Here is a 27,071-nt window from a genome sequence, read left to right on the forward strand (position 1 = left end):
TCCTGAAAATCAAGACATTAAAGATAGCAATTTGAGAACCAGATACTGAAAATCAATAGCCTATTTCTGCATGTCATTTGATTCACCTGTCTTATAGGTTGACGTCATCTGGCTTCAGTTTATTTTCCCAAACAGTGACCCTTTGAAATCTCCTATCTGTGTTTTCTAACATACAAAGTACAAAAAAGTCACAAATGATAGGAAAACACCAAGTGCGTTATCTCATTTCAAATTAGGACTCTTATACAGAAACAAAAACATTCTTAGCCATGAAGCTAAAACCACACTTGCACATGCATATCTCCTTCCCTGCCTTACATATTGCTCTCAAATTCTCACTAATCTAAACTCTTCTCTACTAACCAAGCTTGAGACAACTTACCACGATATAGCCAGATTTGCTTCTCAACAAACCTATAAATCCCACCACTGTCTATCCCTGAAACACTTAAACTGACTTGAACTTCCCCAGCTACACCTGCTCTTACAGCTCCAAACCATGCATTTAGTTCTGTATAAGCCAGACTATTGTCCAGCCCTGTCTTCTCTTATCTCTTATTACTCCCCTACAAGAAATCTCAACAGCTCATCCCGCAATTTATTAGATATCTATAAACCTAAGTCTAAATCAGGCCATAACATATAGAGCTACTTCCCTTCTATAGCACGGAACAAACTTCCTCTTGAAATCAGAAATCTGAAGCATCTCAAACAATTTAAGATGGCCATAAAAGAATATTTTAAACAACAATGGATCTGCCACTGCTCTCACCCTCCCTGAATGTAGCCACCTAACTAACTTACCTCCTTCTGTCCACTCTCCACTGTCTCCATCATCCACCTACCTCTACTTCCTTTATCCCACTTCTTCCTTTCTTCCTCCCTTCTATCATTTCAACATTTTTTTATTATACTCCTTGCTTCTTTTCTGCCTCCTAGCATCTCAATACTTTTCCTTTTCTTGACCTTCTCTGTAATAACCTCTTTATACATTGTTATGTTTTTCAGTTTCTTTAATAACATTTGTTTTACAGGTATGTTGTCTCTTTTTCTTTTACCTTATTAATGTCAGGTATACAATGTCTTGTAAGTGAATTACCATGCTTAGTTTTTAAACTTGTCTGTATAACTTTAGCTTATATTGCTTTGTAATAATAGGGACCTTTAGCTTACACTGCTTGTATTATTAAGGAGCTTTTCTCCCTGGGACTCTGCTGAAAAAGGGCTCTGGCTCAGTCAGACATTCCCGGTCAACAAATGTAAAATAAATAAATAAATAAAAATAAAATAAATTTTACCCTACATTTAAATACTCTTAAATGGAACAGGAAACATTTGCTAGTATGGCATATTTTACAACTGGCATCTGCTGATAATGCGTCTGGCTCCAGAAATCTTGTAAACTAAAACAGTCCAAATGTAACAATTAAATCTTAACAGAACAGCATGTTAATATCAAATCATGCTTTGTCTTGTAGGGGAATACAGAAAAAGTGAGGCTGAGGTAAATATCCCTGTTGAGTAAAATCAGAGCACAGTTATCTATGTTATGGTTAAAGCAGTCGACAATGAACGGTAGTGTCTCTGTACTTCATTGGCAGCTTCTTAAGAATGAGCACTACCTGAGAGGTATATTCATATGCCTGCTGTAAGAATTACTGCATCAATTAGAAGTATTAAGAGTACTGCAAACGTTTGCCAGCAGTTTTTAAGTATAGTATATATAGTATGATATATAACAGAAAAAGGGAGTACTTTAAGATTCGGTTACACTGTTGTGGCCTCAAAAGTCCATTAGCTATTCAATAAAAATGATCATTTCCAAAGAATAATATTAGCAAATGACAAGGTTTGGACAAGACTCAATCTCTGCAGACCACGTGCATTACACCAGTAACTGTAATACAAATGTCCTTTTTCTTACATGTCTTGCTGTTTGATTTCTGTGCTGTTGATAAAAGCTTTTTTGTTTGTTTTGTTTTTTATAATGATGTTCCACAGGTAATATGCAGCTTCTGTGTTAGATGCTGCCAATGAACTACATGGTTGCTGGTCGGTAGCATTATTTGCCATTCACTTCTGCTTGCTGCAGTGTGAGTGGACAACAAACTTTAACCATAATGTAGGTAATGTGATGCACACATGAAGTGCATATGAAGATGTTAGTACGTTTCTTTCATAAGTCAGCTTATTTGTTATACAACAGATAACAGCATTACAGCTCGGAAGAATTCTGAAGAAAAGACTGTAATATTTTATATGGAATATTAAAATTAGCCAACATTAAGAATCAAACTTTACTGAATAAAATGCAGTGACATAGTCTGGATGTGCATCATTAATATCATTGTTCTTAACTACACCATAAGCAGGATTACATCCAGGAAGTAATTTATAACAAGTTTAAACAGAGTTGACATGAAAACATATCCAAAACATATCTCTCTCTTTTTTTTTATTTCTGTATTAAGTAACATTTATTTGAACTGTGTGATATGCATTTGTATTATCTGAAATATGTATTTAACATTTAATTGAAATGTATATTATGGATTTGTGCTTTTTCTGTACTATGTATTTGTATTTCTCTGGAGCTTTTCTCCCCAGGACTCCACTGAAAATGGGCTCCTTGTAGCCCAATGCACTATCCTGGAAAATAAACTGCAAATAAATAAATAAATAAAACAAATAAAAAGTAATGCCAGTTTATTACTGTGCAAACAAAAATAAAAATTTTTGTTACCAGACACCCAATTCTAATTCTTTGTATTGCATGTTTAACTGCAGCAATAATGTAGAGATGGAATAGATTATCTCCATTGTCCATTTCAGAGTATTTATTTTATATGACAGCTTTAAACAAATAAAATAAAATACCTTAAACAGCAAACACAGTAGAGAAATGCACTGTAGTGTTAAGCTATCAAATCAAATACTTGCTAAGGCATACAATCTGAAATGCCTACACATAGTAAGGCCTTACACAAAGTTTAATGATATTTGCTGCCAAAATAGCAATTAAAAGAAAAATGGAAAGGAAAATTTAAACTAACTGTAAATGAATTACTGAATATTGAAAAAGACATTAAAGAACTGGAGGAGGGATGCTTAGAAAAGGGAAGGAGCAAAATACATAGAAGTAAATGGATTTTTTAAACATAAAATATCTTTATTAAAATATCACTTATGACATAGGCAATCATACATTTATATAAATGAAAATAAACCATATTGACATATTTTTGTTACACATATTTTACATCACTTATAATCCATCCAGTCATCATCAGTTAAACATTACATAGCTCATTAAAATCCTGCCTCGTTTTAAACCTCATTCCTCCTCTAAAACATTATTTTGCATGTACTGTTCCCACAATCCCCATTTTTTTCCTATATAATTTGCTCCTGCCCTTTTCTAAAGTTCCCATTTCCAGTTGTTTTATCTCTGTTACTATATTCACTACTTCTAGTACAGATGATTTAGACTTTGATTTCCATTTTCTAGTAATTACATTTTTGGCAGCCACCATAATTAGACTCAGTAAGGCCTTATTATGTCTAGGTAATTCTGATTCTGTATCATAAAAAATGATTTCCTTAGTTATACCAATTTTCTCACCCAGTATTTCTGATAGAGTCATTTGCAGGTAATTTTAAAAGTCTGCCAACTCATTAAACTCCCATAAATTCCCAATTACCTCTTTCTTCCCCATCACATCTCCGACATTTGCTATCTACCTCAGGAAAAATTATTTGGAGCCTACTTGGGGTATAAAAATACATACATAAACACTTCTAAGCAAAGATACTAAATATTTTAGACTTTGCTGCATATCTGGGAAACATACATGTATTCTCGCATTGCTTATTTATGAATTACTTATCCAATCTCTCTTCCCAATCCTTTCTAACCTCTTCTCATTGATTCCTATAGTTTTCATGCATTATTTTATATGCTCTACTAATTATTCCCTTTTAGCAGCAGCTTCTGTTCTAGATTCTACTAAAAATTGTACCAGTGCTGGTCTTTCACCTACAATCCCCCTATTTTGTATCTCTTTGCCTATACTCTGATATCAGTCCTTGATAGGGAAGGCAATCTCTAGGAAATAAAGGGGAATTTGTGAGAAAAATATATGGGGAATAATGTTTGGAAGAAGGACTTTGATTTAAACTTGTTTTAAAATGTATTACTGGAGCTTTTCTCCTCGGGTCTCCACTGAAAATGGGCCACAAGCCCAGTTGGACAAACCCGGTTAACAAATGTTAATAAATAAATAAATAAATAAATAAATAATAAGGATGGCAGGAATTGAAAATGTATACAATCTTGGAGTAAATGATAACTGTTTTAAAGAAGACATATATGTATATTGCATGAAAATAATAAAATGCTTAATGCCCTTCCCTAACATCTGACTGCATTTACATCCATATCGTACTAATCGGACATAAATGCAATTGGCCATTATCCAGATGGACGTTAAGTGAAGCACAATGCAAAGCATAGGGTGTTTGCTTAACATCCATGCTGCTTAACATTCTATGGTATAAAACGATCCCGGATGTAAATCGGTGCATACCTGTACTTATAACAGTTTGTAATTAGGATGTCAAAAATTCATTGTTACAACATCAGACTCCAGTTGGTTGAAATGATTTCACCTGGCCATAACAGTAATTTAACAAGCAGGAAGTGGTAACTTCTTATAGTACACAGGCTGTTAAAAATCCTTCACAGATTTAAATATAAGGTTCATCAATAAAATAAATATAACGAAATATACAGTGCCAACTGCATTTCTCTACATGCCTACTAAAGAAGAGGAGTATTTGTGGGCTTTGAGTTCTGTGGCTTTTGTTTAAAGCTGTCATAGTGCTGCTGTGATGTCCTTATGTTGTAATAACATGTAGGATATTACAGTCACACCGTACTAAAAAAATAAATACATTTTTGTGTGCAACATGGGTCTTGCATCTATTACACTTTTTTTTTTAAATATAGCTAATCAATAAATTGATAAATGCTAGTCAGTTTATTGTGGAAGATTGTTTTGCAAAGTGAATAGAAAAAATGTAAATGCATGCCTAAATGAGAAAAACAAAACCATCACATTCATAAGGATATTTCAAAAATGATATTTTATACTCCACGCAAAATAGCTAGAATCACTAAAAACAAAATCATTTCTATATGTTGAAGATGTGGAGATCATATTTTTGTTGAATGTATAAAACTTGTACATTTTTGGGAACAAATAGAAACATCTGGCCAAACATTATGGACAGACAATTTTAAGCTTACAAAACATATAATTTTACATAATATTCCAATACCAGCAAGTGTAAATGCTAATCATTGCTCCCTTGATCAGACAATATTTGCTAGAAAATAGCTGGACAATATAAACTATAACAAGAAAAAAATAATAATGAGGAATCTAAATGTATAGAGTTTCTATTGCTCCTTCAAAAAGTCCATAATAAAGAAATATATAACAATGGTCCTGCATCAAATGGAAGTTCAAAAGATTTTACATTTATTTATTTTTTGTTTACCAGGATAATCCACCTAGGTGAGAGCCATTTTCAGCGGAGTCCTGAGGAGAAAAGGTCCGGAGTTAATTACAAAAATTACAAGAATCATTAAAAAATTATAAAAATTGCAAAAATATTTAGAAGGTAGACAAGGTACACTCATAATACATGAACATTTAGTCACTTTGAATAGACTGAATATAAAGTATTACAGTTAAACATAAACATCATATAGGAAAATAATTCTTTATTCTGTCTACAGAGTAGAATTAAACAGACTGCTGTTGGGGATGCATGATTTCACTCTAGACATAGGTGGAGAGGTTATGAATACTGTGAGATACAATAGCAGAGTAGAGAAGGGAAGAGGGGGTAAGGGTAGAAGAGGGCAGAATGATTTCACTCTAGACATAGGTGGAGAGGTTATGAATACTGTGAGATACAATAGCAGAGTAGAGAAGGGAAGGGGGGCTAAGGGTAGAAGAGGGCAGAGATGGGAGCAGAATATCGAGAGAGGGAGAAACATGGAAGAGTATTATGCAACTAGGTGAGGGGACAGATGGAGTTAACATAAACTAGAAGAATATTAAGTAAAGAGAAGATCGGAGGATAGTTAGAACAAATGGGGGCAGGAGATAAAGTAAAAAGTACTTACATTAGAAATGTCTAAGATGGGAATGGGATGAAAGCAGAGTAGGTTGAATAAATGAAGAGTGGAAAGCCTTATATAGAATAAACAATACATTTATGGAGAACATGTACATATAAATATTTATTTATTAATTCAGTAGTCAGTAAAATGATATTAAGCAAAAAAATTACTGTAGTATAATCTTATATGAGAATTGCAAATAGTATCCTGCACTGTACCATGATATGTATGTTTGCTTTTTCTGCCTTAATTTTGTGGCTTTTTATGTTACAATCAATAAAACCCTTTTTGAAATAATTTTGTGATCTGATGTTGTCCTTTTCATTCTTCCTCACCACTGGGTTTAGGATCCGATCCTTGGATCCAGTTTGGCCACATTTTTCAAGACTTCTGAACCATGCTTCATTTTCTTCCATTTACTCATAACCTGCTGGGACATCCCCAACTTCTCAGATCTTGTTTGCCACCATTCTGTTCAGACAGAAGACCCAGTCTCTCTTTAGAGATTATTAACGCAAGTGCCTTTTTTCACCTTCAGGTGAATTGTTTCTTATTCCTTTTTAGATATAATTATGTTTTTTGCTCCTCCCTTTTCAGGGACTTTGTTGCTCCCTTTTTCACTGTGTGTGTGTGTGTGTGTGCACGTGTGTGCGTGTGAGCGTGTGTGCGTGTGTGTGTGTGTGTTTTTGTGGTGCGTGCGTGTGTGTGTGTGTTCTTTCAAAGTGTAGTTTATTAGGCTTTAGCATTATAGGTAGAATTTAGTAAATTAGTATTTGCAGTTAGAATTTAGGAGTTTTAAAGTTACAGAGTGTGTTTTTGTAGTTGCACTTCTCTGAAAGTGAGTTTGTGTGCTTAATTCTTTCTTTCTGCCAATACTTTCTCCTTGCAAAGGTTATTAACGTTTATTGGAAGCTTATCTTCTTTAAGGTTTATACTGTATTTTGCTGTGTATTTATAACTGGACTTCATAGTTGCTGATATTGTTGTATCACATAGGACTATGTCAAACAAGCCAGAAAAGCCCATTGGGTTCAAAAATTGCACTTCATGTGGGCATAAGATACCAAATTCTGATGCCCACAAAAAGTGTGTATATTGTTTGGGAGCTGTCCATTTGGACACTCCTTGCTCCATCTGTAGCAGCTTCAATCCAAGAACCATCTCAGATTGCAGAAATGAATTAATACTTAGAGGACTGCAGAAATAATTTAATACCTAGAGGATTGTTGCCAGCCTGAGCTCAAACCTCAAAAGAAAATGTGGTCTCGGAGCCAAAAAAGAGACATCATTGCTCCCCTTCTTCCTCCTCAGAGCCATCTTTGTTTCAGATCCTACTGCTGTTTGGACAACCTTGGATCCTAGCCTCTCCTCGGATCCAACGGTTTCGGCTCGTAGCACTAGCTCTCCTATTCAACCTTCCTCTGATATGGATCCTAAGGACTCGGATCTGACTGGTGGAAGTCATTAACCAGACCTGACTTTACAGGTAGTGTCTCCGACTCTACCAACAAAGATTTTCCAGACACCCACCAAGCTTTCAAGACCACCCTCCTTGACCTTGTCTAGTTCTTCCAGGACTAACTCTAATTTAGATATGGAATGAATGATGCAGATATTTCTTAGAGTTCAAATTCAGATGGGGGTCATTCCAGCTCTGTCCCACTACTGGATCCATGAGCTCTCCTCTTAGACTGCAATTATCTCCTTCTCTGATCCGACAACCAGCTTCGAAGCCCAAGGATCCTAGATCCCTGAGAGGTACATTGTCAGATCCGAAGTAGTCCTGTCCTTCAGATCTGATATTCACCCAGACCAGTTCTGCTCAGTTGTCCTTGGATCAGAGTGGGTCTCGGATATAAGAGGTCTATGTCAGGTCCGAGAGGCAGGGTTTGGCTCTGGTTTGTTCAGATCCATTCCTTTCCCTGGGTGCCTATGCCCTAGACAGCTCAGACCCAATTCTCTATGGATGGCATGGATCCAGGGCTGGCCTTGACTTCCTTTCCTCAGCTGCTTTGGGTCTGAGAGGGGGGAGGAGAGGTCTCTCTGGGTCTGTCTGCCTTCTGGGTTGTAGAAAGAGTTTTCTCTACAGCTAGAGAACCATCCTCTTGAATCTTGGCTCCTTGCCCCTCACCCTTCTTCTGCTTTGACCTCGGAGCCCATATTTTCTGCTCCTTTGGGGCAATTTTGGTTAATTTTTTTTTTCCCGCTTTTTTGGTTTTGGGGCCGGATTTTTCCTTTTTAAAAATTTAAAGGGGGAAAAATTTTTTGGGAAAAAAAGGAATGAGCCCTTTTTCCCTTTTTTATTAAATTTTGTTTCATATTTGAACAATACCATGGACTTTCTAAAGTTCACAATGAACTTTTCAGTTAGTAGTCTACCGTATTTGGATGTAGAAGTATTTAGGATGAGTAATGGTTTGATCAACACAACGATTTATAGGAAAGAATGCCAAAGGAATAATATATTACATAGACAGAGCATGCATCCTGGATATGTTTTCAAAAATGTCCTTAAAGGACAATTCATGAGAGTATCCAGATTAAATTCACAGCAAGAGAACTACTCTACAGGTATCAATGATATGAAGGAGAGATTTTTAGAGAGGATATAAAGAGAAAGAAATATCAGATACTATCAATTTAGTGGATAGTCTAAGACCAAGTTCTGCGAAACCTTATTTTATGGCACAAGAAGCATCGACAAGTACTGTGAGATCCACGGTAACTGATGTGAGAGCCAATCTCACTTTTAGTAAGTTGGATCTACAGTTGAAAAGTTCTATGAACAAACACTGGGAATTCTGAAATCAGACAAGGAAGTTAGTGAGATAGTAGGCCCGGCACCAAGTATAGCTTATAAAAATCTTCCTAACTTGAAAAGCATTCTATGTAGACCCAAATATCGATCAAAAGGTAGGGCAATAGATGATAGGAACACCGTACCTTGCGGTCATTGCAATCAATGTATATATATTAACAAAGAAACTACTTTTGAACACCCTACCACAGGACGATTTATAATTTTAAAACTAATACAAATTGTGAGAGCAAGAATGTGATATATATAGCAACTTGTTCAGCATGTAATAGTTACTATATAGGGAAAACTAACAGGTCACTTAAAGAAAGGATTAGGGAACACATATACCACATCAGAGTGGGTACTGAAACTAATGCCTTAGCCAGACACAAAAAATTGGCAGGCATCACTCATAACTTTAAATTTTGTGTTATTCAGTGTGTATTTGAAGGCTTCAGGGGTGGTGATTTAATAAACAGAACATTAGAACAAGAAACAAGATGGATTATTAGGATGAGATCTGATAGACCACCTGGCCTAAATGACAAAGTACATTTAAAGCCATTTTTAAAAAGTAGGAGGTTACGGAGATGATGTGAGTCCCCACTGACTATATGTGGCTTTTAATAGGTTTGAGAACTCACTAGTGAATATACCAGACCTGTAATTCATACTAGCAAGCCTATATTTTACTTAGATATTGGTAACACATCTATACAGCAAACACTATATTTCATTATTCCTTGACTAAGAGTATAGTTACATATTAAGATGTTTCAGTACTCTAGGTATCTTTGTGATATATTTCTCTTCAGTACACTTATGGAACCTTTTTTATTACTTGGGTGTTAAGTTATTGAGAAATATTACTTAAATATTATGGTAATAATACGTAAACTAATTTCACAATATGCTACTTGATTTTACAACAGACTGTGTATGGGCTATATATATATATATTTATACATATATTTTTAACTTTTAATTCTTTAAAAATGACAAATAGAACCCTAGACTGTTTAATAATAATAATTTTAAATGTACACACTTTGGTTGTAGATGCTGCTTAGTCCATAAAGCGCAATATATTACAGTGAAATTTGGTTTACTGTGATTGTATTAAAGTACTGCTTCCATTAAGGTTTTAGACCTTAAGACTTTTTGCGCTGCAGTCCTAATGTCTATACTTAATTATAACTTCATTTATTATTGCTTTTTGAATTTTACGTTTCAGTTTTATCTATCTTGATATTTACTTGTATTTACATGTCTATGAAATTCAGTAATTTACCTTCTAGTAGGTACCTTTTTATTACAACAACTGTTTCCTACAGATCTAACAATTCCAATGCCGTAAGTTTACGGCGAATTAACCACTGAATGTTTATATGATTCCTTACGAATCAACAAATACGTATGCACGCATAGTAGCGTCTTACCGCATTCTGCATCTTACATACAGTTAGGTTAACACACGCAGTAAGCTGATTGTACACAATGAGTTTGACTTTTAAATGTAAGTAGTTGAATAGCTATGAACTTTTTATATGTGAAAGAATCGACACCCAGGTTGTACGTAAAGTGTTGAAAAAGTGCGATCTTTGTATTTATGTTATTTTTAAGTCTGATGTAACGTACATGTTCTAAGAACATGGAAACTTCATCTAAGGCAGATATCTGCTAACTATTGAGCTAGTTTATATGTAAAGTGTTGAGAGAGCACGAACTTTGCATTAACGTTGTTTTTAATCTTGATGAAACGAGCATGTTCTAATGTAAGCAGTTGAAAAGCTATGAACATTTTATATGTGAAAGAATCGACACTCAGGTTGTATGCGAAAGTATTGAAAAAGTGCGATCTTTGTATTTATGTTGTTTTAAGTCTGATGTAACGAACATGTTCTAAGGACATTGAAACTTCATCTAAGGCAGATTTCTAACTATTGAACTAGTTTATATGTAAAGTGTTGAGAGAGCACGATTTTTGCATTAACGTTGTTTTTAATCCGGATGAAACGAGCATGTTCTAATGGCATTGAAATTTCACTCAAGGCAGTTATTTGTTAACAGTTGAGCTAGTGTGATAACTGCATATTCGTTGTTCTTCAACCCCAATGAAACGAACATGCTTTGAAAGCGCTGAGTTTAAACTCATGCATGATCGTATTGAAACATTGTCTACATTTCAGTACAATATACTTTCATATATGGTTTTGTTGTATACCATGTATATCCTTGAAATGTATTGAATTATAAATCTTGATGCATATTTTATGATTTTATAAGTGCAATAGATTCACTGGCATGGTAAATATTACACCAGCCCTTGTACCTTTAAATGAATAGAACATGTGATGTGACTTAACCAATGATGAGTATTGGTTGTTTTTAAAAAGGTTGTTCATGGTGTTTGTCCTTGTTTTAAGAGTCTGAAGAAGCCTTTGGCGAAAGCGCTTACTCGTTTAAATAAATTTTATGTTTGTTTTATGAACTGACTTGTTGGAACATTTTACTTTCATTTTATTGCCATTGGAATATCACGCTTGTGTTTGGACTGTGATTATTTTGCATGTACTGTTCCCACAATCCCCATTTTTTTCCTATATAATTTGCTCCTGCCCTTTTCTAAAGTTCCCATTTCCAGTTGTTTTATCTCTGTTACTATATTCACTACTTCTAGTACAGATGATTTAGACTTTGATTTCCATTTTCTAGTAATTACATTTTTGGCAGCCACCATAATTAGACTCAGTAAGGCCTTATTATGTCTAGGTAATTCTGATTCTGTATCATAAAAAATCATTTCCTTAGTTATACCAATTTGCTCACCCAGTATTTCTGATAGAGTCATTTGCAGGTAATTTTTAAAAGTCTGCCAACTCATTAAACTCCCATAAATTCCCAATTACCTCTTTCTTCCCCATCACATCTCCGACATTTGCTATCTACCTCAGGAAAAATTATTTGGAGCCTACTTGGGGTATAAAAATACATACATAAACACTTCTAAGCAAATATACTAAATATTTTAGACTTTGCTGCATATCTGGGAAACATACATGTATTCTCGCATTGCTTATTTATGAATTACTTATCCAATCTCTCTTCCCAATCCTTTCTAACCTCTTCTCATTGATTCCTATAGTTTTCATGCATTATTTTATATGCTCTACTAATTATTCCCTTTTTTAGCAGCAGCTTCTGTTCTAGATTCTACTAAAATTTGTACCAGTGCTGGTCTTTCACCTACAATCCCCCTATTTTGTATCTCTTTGCCTATACTCTGATATCAGTCCTTGATAGGGAAGGCAATCTCTAGGAAATAAAGGGAATTTGTGAGAAAAATATATGGGGAATAATGTTTGGAAGAAGGACTTTGATTTAAACTTGTTTTAAAATGTATTACTGGAGCTTTTCTCCTCGGGTCTCCACTGAAAATGGGCCACAAGCCCAGTTGGACAAACCCGGTTAACAAATGTTAATAAACAAATAAATAAATAAATAAATAAATAAATAAATAAATAATAAGGATGGCAGGAATTGAAAATGTATACAATCTTGGAGTAAATGATAACTGTTTTAAAGAAGACATATATGTATATTGCATGAAAATAATAAAATGCTTAATGCCCTTCCGCCCAACATCTGACTGCATTTACATCCATATCGTACTAATCGGACATAAATGCAATTGGCCATTATCCAGATGGACATTAAGTGAAGCACAATGCAAAGCATAGGGTGTTTGCTTAACATCCATGCTGCTTAACATTCTATGGTATAAAACGTATCCCGGATGTAAATCGGTGCATACCTGTACTTATAACAGTTTGTAATTAGGATGTCAAAAATTCATTGTTACAACATCAGACTCCAGTTGGTTGAAATGATTTCACCTGGCCATAACAGTAATTTAACAAGCAGGAAGTGGTAACTTCTTATAGTACACAGGCTGTTAAAAATCCTTCACAGATTTAAATATAAGGTTCATCAATAAAATAAATATAACGAAATATACAGTGCCAACTGCATTTCTCTACATGCCTACTAAAGAAGAGGAGTATTTGTGGGCTTTGAGTTCTGTGGCTTTTGTTTAAAGCTGTCATAGTGCTGCTGTGATGTCCTTATGTTGTAATAACATGTAGGATATTACAGTCACACTGTACTAAAAAAAAAAATACATTTTTGTGTGCAACATGGGTCTTGCATCTATTACAGTTTTTTTTTTTAAATATAGCTAACCAATAAATTGATAAATGCTAGTCAGTTTATTGTGGAAGATTGTTTTGCAAAGTGAATAGAAAAAATGTAAATGCATGCCTAAATGAGAAAAACAGAACCATCACATTCATAAGGATATTTCAAAAATGATATTTTATACTCCACGCAAAATAGCTAGAATCACTAAAAACAAAATCATTTCTATATGTTGAAGATGTGGAGATCATAGTTTTGTTGAATGTATAAAACTTGTGCATTTTTGGGAACAAATAGAAACATCTGGCCAAACATTATGGACAGATAATTTTAAGCTTACAAAACATATAATTTTACATAATATTCCAATACCAGAAAGTGTAAATGCTAATCATTGCTCCCTTGTTCAGACAATATTTGCTAGAAAATAGCTGGACAATATAAACTATAACAAGAAAAAAATAATAATGAGGAATCTAAATGTATAGAGTTTCTATTGCTCCTTCAAAAAGTCCATAATAAAGAAATATATAACAATGGTCCTGCATCAAACGGAAGTTCAAAAGATTTTACATTTATTTATTTTTTGTTTACCAGGATAATCCACCTAGGTGAGAGCCATTTTCAGCGGAGTCCTGAGGAGAAAAGCTCCGGAGTTAATTACAAAAATTACAAGAATCATTAAAAATTATAAAAATTGCAAAATATTTAGAAGGTAGACAAGGTACACTCATAATACATGAACATTTAGTCACTTTGAATAGACTGAATATAAAGTATCACAGTTAAACATAAACATCATATAGGAAAATAATTCTTTATTCTGTCTACAGAGTAGAATTAAACAGACTGCTGTTGGGGATGCATGATTTCACTCTAGACATAGGTGGAGAGGTTATGAATACTGTGAGATACAATAGCAGAGTAGAGAAGGGAAGGGGGGGTAAGGGTAGAAGAGGGCAGAGACGGGAGCAGAATATCGAGAGAGGGAGAAACATGGAAGAGTATTATGCAACTAGGTGAGGGGACAGATGGAGTTAACATAAACTAGAAGAATATTAAGTAAAGAGAAGATCGGAGGATAGTTAGAACAAATGGGGGGCAGGAGATAAAGTAAAAAGTACTTACATTAGAAATGTCTAAGATGGGAATGGGATGAAAGCAGAGTAGGTTGAATAAATGAAGAGTGGAAAGCCTTATATAGAATAAACAATATATATATGGAGAACATGTACATATAAATATTTATTTATTAATTCAGTAGTCAGTAAAATGATATTAAGCAAAAAAATTACTGTAGTATAATCTTATATGAGAATTGCAAATAGTATCCTGCACTGTACCATGATATGTATGTTTGCTTTTTCTGCCTTAATTTTGTGACTTTTTATGTTACAATCAATAAAACCCTTTTTGAAATAATTTTGTGATCTGATGTTGTCCTTTTCATTCTTCCTCACCACTGGGTTTAGGATCCGATCCTTGGATCCAGTTTGGCCACATTTTTCAAGACTTCTGATCAATGCTTCATTTTCTTCCATTTACTCGTAACCTGCTGGGACATCCCCAACTTCTCAGATCTTGTTTGTCACTATTCTGGTCAGACAGAAGACCCAGTCTCTCTTTAGAGATTATTAACGCAAGTGCCTTTTTTCACCTTCAGGTGAATTGTTTCTTATTCCTTTTTAGATATAATTATGTTTTTTGCTCCTCCCTTTTTAGGGACTTTGTTGCTCCCTTTTTCACTGTGTGTTTGTGTGCGCGTGTGAGCGTGTGTGCATGTGTGTGTTTTTGTGGTGCGTGCATGTGTGTGTGTGTTCTTTCAAAGTGTAGTTTATTAGGCTTTAGCATTATAGGTAGAATTTAGTAAATTAGTATTTGCAGTTAGAATTTAGGAGTTTTAAAGTTACAGAGTGTGTTTTTGTAGTTGCACTTCTCTGAAAGTGAGTTTGTGTGCTTAATTCTTTCTTTCTGCCAATACTTTCTCCTTGCAAAGGTTATTAACGTTTATTGGAAGCTTATCTTCTTTAAGGTTTATACTGTATTTTGCTGTGTATTTATAACTGGACTTCATAGTTGCTGATATTGTTGTATCACATAGGACTATGTCAAACAAGCCAGAAAAGCCCATTGGGTTCAAAAAGTGCACTTCATGTGGGCATAAGATACCAAATTCTGATGCCCACAAAAAGTGTGTATATTGTTTGGGAGATGTCCATTTGGACACTCCTTGCTCTATCTGTAGCAGCTTCAATCCAAGAACCATCTCAGATTGCAGAAATAAATTAATACTTAGAGGACTGCAGAAATAATTCAATACCTAGAGGATTGTTGCCAGCCTGAGCTCAAACCTCAAAAGAAAATGTGGTCTCGGAGCCAAAAAAGAGACATCATTGCTCCCCTTCTTCCTCCTCAGAGCCATCTTTGTTTCAGATCCTACTGCTGTTTGGACAACCTTGGATCCTAGCCTCTCCTCGGATCCAACGGTTTTGGCTCGTAGCACTAGCTCTCCTATTCAACCTTCCTCTGGTATGGATCCTAAGGACTCGGATCTGACTGGTGGAAGTCATTAACCAGACCTGACTTTACAGGTAATGTCTCCGACTCTACCAACAAAGATTTTCCAGACACCCACCAAGCTTTCAAGACCACCCTCCTTGACCTTGTCTAGTTCTTCCAGGACTAACTCTAATTTAGATATGGAATGAATGATGCAGATATTTCTTAGAGTTCAAATTCAGATGGGGGTCATTCCAGCTCTGTCCCACTACTGGATCCATGAGCTCTCCTCTTAGACTGCAATTATCTCCTTCTCTGATCTGACAACCAGCTTCGAAGCCCAAGGATCATAGATCTCTGAGAGGTACATTGTCAGATCCAAAGTAGTCCTGTCCTTCAGATCTGATATTCACCCAGACCAGTTCTGCTCAGTTGTCCTTGGATCAGAGTGGGTCTCGGATCTAAGAGGTCTATGTCGGGTCTGAGAGGCAGGGTTTGGCTCTGGTTTGTTCAGATCCATTCCTTTCCCTGGGTGCCTATGCCCTAGACAGCTCAGACCCAGTTCTCTATGGATGACATGGATCCAGGGCTGGCCTTGACTTCCTTTCCTCAGCTGCTTTGGGTCTGAGAGGGGGGAGGAGAGGTCTCTCTGGGTCTGTCTGCCTTCTGGGTTGTAGAAAGGGTTTTCTCTACAGCTTAGAGAACCATCCTCTTGTATCTTGGCTCCTGCCCCTCACCCTTCTTCTGCTTTGACCTCGGAGCCCATATTTTCTGCTCCTTTGGGTCAGCCAGCTGCAGAAGAACTCCATCCATGCTCCCCACAGGGACTCCCCTCCTCTTCTGATACCTCCCTGGACTACCCCACTGAGGGTTTTTTTTGGAAGAGGACATGCAGGATGGAGTCTCTCACAGAGGACATGGATTTTGAGGAAGGCGAAGGACCCCACAAGTCACCACCTGACAATATCTCCTTCAGGGACCTCTTGGAAATCCTTAGGCAAAGAGGTGGCTGATCCTCCCAAACTCCTGAAGAGACTGTGTTTCTGAAGGCCTTTGGAGCTGGCCCATCCACATCTTGAGTGACCAACCCCCAGTGGATGAGCTTATTGACCTTGTCTCCTGTCAGGCCTGGAAGGAGCCAGGCACTGATGAACTGGTACTCAAACACCCGGATAGGTTTCTGTCCCCGCTTTCAGACTGACAATTCTGCAACAAAGGAATTGTTGTGGATGCCATGGTTGTGGCAGCAGCTAAGAAAAAGGAGCTACCACAGCAGAGCTCCACCATTCTTCCACCAAACAGGGAGTCCAGAGTGATGGACAGATTCATGAAGCACATTTACCTCTCAGCTACTTTTGCACTGAGGTTGTTGAACTTTCAAATTCTCTTACTGAGTCTATGTTGGTGGAGGATCTTAAGAAATTTTCTCCACAATTGGACACTCTTGTCTTCTGTAGCTAATTCGCCGATGAGGCTAGCTTTCAATGCAGCAGAAGGTACCTCTTGAGCAACTGGCTCGGACATAGCCATACAGAGTCATGTCTGGATGAGGCTCTGCAATTTTGTGGAATCCTTCAAGACATCTTTCTTTAATCGTCCCTTTAATGGCTCCTCCTTATTTGAGCTATCAGCAAAGGAAACACTTACCTGCAGTGAGTAGGAAGGAAAGACCCTGTCTGCTGTTGGAATCAAGTTTTCTACCCCTCAGTATTCCTTCTCCAGGAATCAACAAGGTGGTAAGAAAATGTGGTTCTGTAAGTCTCAGGGACCTTTCCAGGTATCATGGAGAGATTCCTCTTCCAGAAGCAGAGGAGGAGGTTTCAATGGCAGATGTTGCCCTAGAGGCAGAGGGGGGCCACAGAACTAGGGCTTTAGGGATTCCTTTCCTGACAAGCCCTATCAATGCTCTTGAAGTGCTGCCAGACTGTTCATCTCTGGAGGCAGTCAATGGATGTTTTTCTTTACATCCAGAAGCCTGTACAAATATTACAAAAAAAAAAAAAAAAAAACAACTGGGTGCTAACATTATATCCACAGGCTATTACATTATGTTTTCTGATTCTCCTGTGAAGGCATTAGCTGAGACGTCAGAGGAATAAACACTGTTTTACTTTTTTTGGGTCACTGTTTTGTGATTTTTACTATTACATTCTGTTTCCCTTCCTCCCCCACGTCCACACACAAAAACATTTGCTGACATTCCATCCAGTGGAATTAGCAGCTGAAAAGTTTCAAAAGCTGCTTCAAAAAAGAGCCATGCAAAAGGTCCCAACCAAACACATAGGATTCAGAACTTACTTCTGCTACTTTTTAGTGCCAAAGAAAACAGGGGACCTAAGACCAATCCTGGATCTAAGCAAGCTAAATCTATATTGAAATAAGTCCAAGTTCCAAATGGTTATGTTCCAGTCCATTCTGTCTCTTTTGTGCAAGGACATTTGGATGTACTCCATAGATCTCCAGGATGAGTACTATCACATAAAAATAGACAGGTGCTCCAGCAGATTTATGTGCTTCCAGCTGGGAACCATATTACCAGTTCAGAGAGCTGCCCTTTGGGTCACCACAGCCCCCAGGTGTTCACCAAATGCATGACAATCATTGCAGCTCACTTGAGGCTCAGGGGATTCCAAGTGTTTCCATACCTAGATGATTGGCTCTTTACTGCCCCAAACAGGCATCATCTACTTCAGGCTAGAGATTATCTATTGCATATCTTGAACTCCTTGGGAATCACTATCAGTCTTGAAAAAATCCAAACTAGCTCCAATACAAAATCTAGAGTTTATAGGAACTCAACTGGATAGCCTGAACACAGTGGCCTATCTTCCTACACATCAAATCACGTCCTTAAGAAATCAAGTACATGACTTACTATCCCACCCTTCTCCACCTGTGAGGTTGGTGTTACAGGTAATAGCTTTATGTCAGCAGCAATAATTCTTGTTTCTCTGGCCAGGTTCTTTACATGAATACTCCTGTGGACCTTGGCAGCACAATGGTCAATACTTTATCAACCTCTATCCCTGCCCATAAAGCTCACCCCAGTCTGCAAATGCCATGTCCAATAATGGATTAAATTACAGGAACTGTGTTTGGGAAGGCCTTTCTTTCTTACTCCTCCAACAGATACAGTGACCATGGATGCTTTCCAGTTGGGAAGGGAAAGATGGTCCAAGGCATGTGGTTCCCTTCAAAGATCAAGTTGCATATCTACATCCTTGAGATGAGAGCAGTCCACCTATCATTGCAAGCCTTTCAGGATGTTCTTCCCTTAAGGACAATTGTTATACATAAAGACAACATGTCAGTAGTTTGGTACATCAGAAAACAAGGAGGAACTCATTCTTACCCATTGTGCAGAGAGGCCATGAGGTTCTGGGAATGGATGATCTCTTCAAACCACTTTCTGGTTACAATGCATATACTAGGGAAAACCAACATACTGGCAGGCAGATTCAGCAGGTCCATTCTGATTCCTCATGAGTGGTCCCTCAATCAATCAGTAGTGAACATGATTTTCAGCCATTGAGGCCAGCCTTGCTGCAATCTATTTGCCTCTATCACTCAACAAGAAGTGCAGCGAGTACTTCACTTTGATTCCACCCTCAGGGGAAGTGACAGAGGGATGCTCTAGTCCAAGATTGGCCCTAGGGTCTTCTCTATGCTTATCCTCCTCTCCTTTGATCATAGGATCATAGGATCAGAGGTAGTTACTCGGCTAATGGCCCTAAGGCCCTTACAAGCCTAGACAAGTTCTGCCTTTGTTTCCATGATTAGCACTTATTGCTCCTGTCCAAGAGAGAGAGAGAGAGAGACAGGAGGAACCCCCTGGGGTGAATTTACTGTTACCCATCCAATCATCCAGATTGCACTTGAAGAGGGCCAAAGAGGTGATCTGCTTGACATGAATTGGGAGTCTATTTCACAGGTGCAGTAACCTCTGGGAGACAAAACAAACGGTCCCTACAACAGGTTCTATTAATATCACATACCAGGTTACGGTCTTTAGAGCGAGTAACCTGTGAGCCATTGAACTTAAGGATATGTAGCATTTTCAATAAAGCAGAGTCAGAGATTGCCTTATACGCAAGGCAGAGATCACCTCTGAATAGTCTGTATGAAATGGAGTAAAGTGATAGTGATTTCAGCCGATCCACATAGAACAGATGCTGAATACCTTGAATTATCCTTGTGAAGAACTTTTGTGGTCTCTCCAATTGCTGCAAGTGCCTGAAAAGGTACATACCAAAAAGGGTATTGTACTCAATTTTGGCCTGATGTGGGAAAAGTATAGGGAAGTTATATCATCTTTTTTTCCTGGAGGCAATGCCTTTATTTATGAGATGAACAATACAGAATGCCCTTCTTACCACTGTGGACACATAGTGATCAAAGGTAAGGCTGCTATCAACTGTGTGCACAGGTCTCTCACCACTGAGTGCATGCTTAGGGTGTTTCTGTTGAAGTGGTAGTTAGCAGGAGCATCATTACCAAAAGGGATCATAATACATTTTTTTACATTGAGTTTAAGGCCACCAACAGGCAGGTTCACTCTTCCTTGAAGAGCTTGTTTTGGTCCTATCAGGTTCAGTCACTTCAATGCAGTTATACAAGTGTTTGTAAAAAGCATTGGTGTAGGACTAAGCATAGTTGCCAGTTACATCTGTGAGGGAGAGGTGTAGTGAAGCTATTTATATCATCCCTTTAAAGGATATAATCTGCTTTGGAGAAGTTTTGTAGTTTAGTTGCTTCTGGGGGGGCAGTGTGATAGTTACTTTGAAGGAGACTGATTTGGGGTCAGATACAACAATGGAAGACCACACATTAGGATGCTACAGTGGTCCCCCATATTGGTAAGCACCAGATCCAAGATGTTGTCACCCCTAGTTGGGATGTCCACCACTTGGTCCAGGGCATTGGAATTAATTAATTTGAGGAACCTTTGGGTAAGTGTGTTTGAGCACAAGTAATTTACCCCGTCAATGGATGGGTAATTAAAATCACCCAGAACCATGGTGTTTGGATGCATCTTGATGGATCCCAGTAGCTCCAAGTATACAGAGTGGGTGTCTTGAGTCATGGAGGGGGTCCTGTAGCTGGCAAGGACTTGAATAGGTGTCCTACCAACAGTTAGTTGCACCTGAAGTGTCTCTAGGGAATCATATTGTTTAACTAATTTGGAGGTGTATTTTATCTTTAATGAATATTGATACACCACCTCCTTTAGTTTTCACGCCTTCCATTCATGGTCTGAACGTGTTGTAGGAGGTGTAACCTGGTATGTCTGGGATGTTAATTAAGCAATTGCCTTTGATTGTTTGATTGATGCTGTTATTTAAAGTGTCTTGGTTAACTGTGAAATTTTTCTGATGAAGCCCGGTGGTTCCAGGTGAAAGCACTTAACCTTGTGGATTATTGTGCAATTTATTGTGGTTTTTACAGTGTAAGAGTGTTTCACACTGCCTTGTGGCTTTGGATTAAAAAGTTTTGCTCTGCAGTCCTGCCTGGTCTTGGAGTTCCATTTTTTTTTTTCATTTTTGATGTCTGGGGTGCTCTCCTCTGCCTTGAACTATGTCTCTGTGACTGCACAGATGTCAGCGACTTCCAAGGTGAGGACTGCTTCCATTGAGAGTGCAGTTTCATGCTAAGACTCCTAGCATTTAGCAGCATAACCCTGAAGTTTTTTTGATGAAATTTTTATGTCCGGAATTTTGTTCTTGTGACATTGCCTAAAAAAGGCACTAGGGAGGTGTCAAGAGCCTTTACCAGTAGCCGAAATCTCAGGGGGTGACACATGAAGAACATTTCTGGAAAAGCATCGAGGTCTATTGATCATGTCATTCCAGGCTGACAGAAACTGGATCCCCTTAGAATGACACCAGAAACTAAACCAACTTTTGATGTCAATGATTCTCTGTTTATATTGTGGTATCATCCTAGGTGACAGTAATATGCTGCTCAAGGCTAGGGACATATCTGCCTGTGACATATAATCAGAGAGGTCAATCATGTCTCTCCTCATGTAGTCCAGGGAGGTACGTCTCAAGTCATTTTCACCAACATGTAATGTGACCGAATCATAATGGTACTTGCTGTTGAGAGACTTGAGTGCCTGCATGATCTGACGAATCCTGGCACCGGAAAGACAGCTGACCATGACTTTCTCCTTGGTCAGCCTGGTGAGGGGGATGTCTGTGTGTCTCACTATAGAGTCTTCTGTGACTAAGACATTTAGAGCAGCTGTGCGTTGCCTTATGGGCTTTGATGGTGAGACACTTGTGTTTGTGTCATTATGTGTTGTACTGTGTGTTTTGGGTGTTATGGTTGGTTTAATGTTTAGTATGTATGTGTTTTGGAGGTTTCTGGTGTTTAGGTAGATTATTTGTGAGTGCCTCCATATATGTTGGTCTATATTTATGCTGCGTGTCATGGGTAGGAGTTGTGTTAGGTGGGCTAACAACCTGCTCTATATTTCTATCTATTGTGCGAGGGAGCTCTGATTCCAGATTCATAATGTAGGTGCATCTCTCACGAATGATAGAGGAATGATTTAGAAGTAGGTGGTTGTCAGCATACATGAGGCAGTTGCTACACTGCCTCAGTAGACTCATGTCAACCAGACTGGTAGGAGAAAAAGGAGGGAAACTGACCGTTCATGGTCCCAGGAATAATCTTGGTCCTGCTATAACAGTTGAAGAGGGAATACAATAGGGGCAGGTATTAGTAGGTTTAGGCAGGAAGAGCTATGGTTTAGGTAGGAAGAACTATGGTTTAGGTAATATTTGCAAGGCTAGGGAGCAGGCGTCTGTAACCAGAAATCCCTCCGCACAGTAGTGTGCAAGGCACAAACAGGCTCAAACAAGCACAAACCAGTTCAAACAGTCTTATTAAAGCAACAAAACAGGAAACAGCCAAAGTTCAAATTATCCAATCAAAATGCCTTAAATAGAGGCCTGCAAGAACAACTCTTGCTAGATCAGTTCAAGCTATACCTTCCTCCCATGAGTACACAAGGTGGCCCCTCCAGACAAAAGATTAACTATTTTACAAGCTCCAAAGGTCACAAACAGTACTAGACTCAGCAAAAACCTAAACCTAGTCTATACTAGTGTTTTTAAGTGCAGCAAACAAGTAAATGAACAAAACAAACAGATGAACAGTAATTACAGTTGTAAGAGGAATTCAATTAACAATCTAAAAAAGGCAGTAAAATACAGTTGCACAGTTTAAACAAACAGATATGCTGCAAATATTGTTTTAGTTAATCAGAAAGTGCAGAAAGTTGAAAATAAGCACTTATCTTCTGCAGTCTCTCAGCAGGTATTTGGAAAACAGTAGAGCAAGGGCAGAAGGCCTAACTTATTGCAGCTTTGAGCAAGCAAGCACAAACCAGTTCAAACAGAGCAGTATTAAAGCAAAAGGAACAAGAAACAGACAAAGTTCGAACTGTCCAACCAAAATACCCTAAACAGAGCCCTGCAACAACTCTAGCTTGATCGCTCCAAAATGTACCTTCCTCCCATGAGGGCACAGGTGGTTACCCTTTCAATCATCTCATCTCAAGTATCCTCCATGGACTCTAGAGCCCACTCAGGATCTCCTGTCTCACCCATCAGAACTTCAGCACCCCAATCACCACACCCTCAAACTGACCACATAGTTTTTCCAGTTCAAATGACTGTTAGACAGTCCAGGCTTGCCTCTCCAGTCCGCGATATGTTTTGGCCTCTCAGAAATCTTCCACCAAAAAGGTGTACAAGAGTAAATGGACTTGCAAAGAGAGCATTGACCCTTTTTCAGCTTCTGTCCCAGATATACTACTTTTTCTTAGTCATCTTTTCAAGCAAGGGGCTAGCTTTTCTATCATTAAGTTACTGTTAGCAATTATTATCTAATTTTCATACAGGAAATTAACACCTTTCCTTCTCCACTACCAAATTATGCAAAGTCTTCATGAAGGGAGTTTTTCTTCAAAGATATCCCATAAAAGAACCTTCTCCATCTTGGGATCTCACCTTATTTCGACAAAATTTGACTCAAAAACCCTTTGAACTGGCAGGCAATTATGATTTGAAATTTCTGTCTTGGAAAACTATTCTGTTGGTAGCTATTATGTCAGCAAAAATAATTTCTGAATTACAAGCATTACCACTGAAACCTCAGTATATATATATCATTTTTCATAAAGACAAAGTGTCCTTACACACCAGTCCAAAGGTAGCCAACGAAGCCAATCTTAACCAATCCATTCAACTTCCAGTATTTTTTCCTAATTTTTCTATCAAAGGTAACTGCATACTACACCTTCTTGATATTCATTGACAATTATATTTTTATCTTCACAGAAAAAAACAATATAGGAAATCTGATCACCTTTTCCTCCAATTGCCTGGGGCAAGCAGTTTCAAAGATCACCCTAGCTAAATGGATTACAGATTGTATTTCAATAATATATCACCAAAGAGGCTTAGATTTGTCTCGTCCACTTAGAGCCCATTCTGCCAGAGCCATGTCAACTTCAGCTGCCTTTTCTTCCAGATCTTCAATTGATGACATCTGTGCTGCAGTCACTTGGTCCATGGTACACACCTTTGTTAGGCATTACAAACTGGACATTATCTCTAGAAGCAGAGCATCCTTTGGTTCAACAGTTCTCCGGCACATACTTCCATGAATGTCACCCAAGAGATATGTAGGTGGGGACTCCAACCCAGTGGTGAGGAAGAATGAAAAGGACAACATCAGATTTAAGTTATGTACTTAACATAACTTGGCATCTGTGTTGTCCATATTCATTCTTCCTAACCTTCCCCCCATCCATCCCCCTTTCAATGCTTGTGGAATATTTCTTAGATAACATAGGAACTCTCAGGTTCCTGGTTTGAGCCTCTTCAGGAAATGTGGGACTATCTTTGCCTCTAGAATCTCTAGGCTAGTGAGGTTAGATGTATAACTATTAATGCAGCAAACTCAATCTGAGGAGTTGGGGATGCCCTAGGGGGTTACAGGTACAGGGAAGAGTATGAGGCGTGGATCAGAAGCCTTGAATAATGCGGCTGAGTCAGATCTGAGGATCGGATCTTAGACCTAGTGGTGAGGAGGCATGAAAATAGACAACACCGATGCCAAGTTATGATAACTGCATAACTTTCAATTTTTTTCAGTCTAGATTCTTAAAATAAAATTACAAGACATGAACAACATGATGTGGTGGAGAAAAAAAAACAGAATAAAAAGAAAGAAAATATGAAATAGTGTTAGATGTTAGATGAAAATAATGTAAGCTGTCAAAAATGAAATACAACCTTAACCTAAAATGTAACAGTAAGTGGGGTTCAATAAATGGTGTGCATAGCAACAAAGAGTGCTCTCAGTTAAAATCAAGTTGTCATGGGTATTGTGCTTCATGAAGTCTTGTACTTAATACATCTACTGGCTAAGTATTCAGTAAGCAAATACATAAATAATATGGACAGTCATCTTGCAGTGGAGTCTGTCAAGGCTCATCAAGGCAGCCGTATGTGGCAGAAAAGCAGATGTGCATGGATATCAGGAAGCATTTGGAAAACCTCACCTCCTCCAACATGCACTCACTTGGTGAACTAAGTGGCCAAAGTTTTGGCAAGACTGACAAACTACTGGATCTGAATAAAAGCAAATGACATTTAAATAATGGGAATGCATGACTTAATTTTTAGGACTCCGTCTTGGAAAAAAGGTTAGATGACCCACAGGCAACGTAAGAGTTTGAGTAATTCTCATACACTATAAATGACATTATTTTCCTGACCAGAAAATGTATGTTTCTCATACAAATACAAGCAGCAGGAAAAATGGTGAGAAGAAAATGGGGGTGAGTGTGAGACATGAACGGACAGGGATATAGACCAAAGATGGGGTGAGGCTATATTTAGGACATTAGGGCTGGACGTGGTTTGGGTTTCAGGTAGCCTTTCATTAAGAGTGCTTAAGCCAACTCTCAGACATATTAATGGATCCACTAAAAAATGTCTTCAACAGGCCACTAGAAGAGGATGTAATCAGAAATTACTGGAAGAGTGTCACAAGGTTGCCCTTACACAAGTCTGCAAATACAAGTATTTCATGGAGCTATAGGCTTGAGGGCATGGCCTCAGTGATACAAAAGGTCTGACTTCACCTTCAGCTTTATTACAGTGCTTATAAGTGTATATTGCGTAAGAAAAAAAAACAATGAGCAAATAAATATAACAAAAATTCAGAACAAATTATGATTGTTTAGAAACAAATGAAATGAAATAGAAATGACTGTATATGAGGTTAAAATCTAAAAATCTGGAAATAAAAAGGAATAAAACCCAGTGCATTTCTACAGCTGTGTGACACAGAAGATGGAGAAGTGAAGGCTAGTAGATTTCATTTTTCTGGAATTCAGTAAGGCCTTTTTTTCAGACCTGCATGAGATACTTGATGAAAACCTGGAAGGCAAAGGAGTGAGATAGATGCTCCTGAACTAAGAGGCTTGCTTGGTGAAAAAGAAGAACTGAATTAGTGAAATTGTATAATGCTTGCTCGTGGAACTAGCACGCCAATGTCTTTGTGCAGCTATGATATTGATGATGAAAAACAGGTTTAACCTGAGTGCACAAAACATCAAGCTTAGATGCAGTCTTGAGTGATGAAGGGCCATACAGGGGTTTAAAACATAAGTTGACAGATGGCAGCTAAATGTCATTGCTTGCAAATGCAAAGTCTTAAATCTTGGAAGCAGCAACCTGGAAGAGTGTAGTGTGAAATTGTGTGTGTGTCTGTGTGTGTGTGTGTGTGTGTGTGTGTGTGTGTGTGTGTGTGTGTGTGTGTGTGTGTGTGTGTGTGTGTGTGTATGCTCACGTATGTGCCTGTGTCTGTGTTTCTGCTGCTCCTGTGTATGTCAGGGGCCTATTAGACTGCAAGAAACATAACAGTAATCATTATGATAGCAGTAGATCACCAGGAAAAGGACTAAGAAGGTAATAGCTAAAGACAATAAAATGCTGACCTGCACAGACACAGGAATGAACAGAACAGAAAGGGAGTAAGTGTATCCATGTATAAAGTGCTGGCAACAACACAGGCTGAGAAATGCATCCAGTTCTAGAGGCCAAACTGAAAAAGCAATGCCAAGCCTTGAGAAAGAGCACAGAGGAAGGGCATCAGGATGATTAAAGAACTGGAATGAATGGGATATGAAGAAACATATATCACTTGAGACAAGAATGAACATGTGCATACAAGAATGTTAAAGTCATTAGTGTCTCATGTGCAGGGAATGAATTGTGAATACCAGCAACTTATATTTACTTACTTATTTCTCAACCAGTTAAGTAGGCTGTCTGAAGACCCTTTTCAGTCATGGTTCAC

The 27,071-nt window shown here is 37.8% G+C and overlaps 1 protein-coding gene across 2 annotated transcripts in view; it reads right to left on the reverse strand.

The window, feature by feature from the left end:
• The window catches only part of ACHE (acetylcholinesterase (Cartwright blood group)), a 656,195-nt gene that overhangs the window by 218,216 nt on the left and 410,908 nt on the right, over nt 1–27,071 (reverse strand). The window lies entirely within an intron of this gene.

Source organism: Protopterus annectens, chromosome 7.part0, assembly GCF_019279795.1.
Source record: "Protopterus annectens isolate FY-2018-M chromosome 7.part0, PAN1.0, whole genome shotgun sequence".
In the NCBI taxonomy this organism is placed as follows: Eukaryota; Metazoa; Chordata; order Ceratodontiformes; family Protopteridae; genus Protopterus; species Protopterus annectens.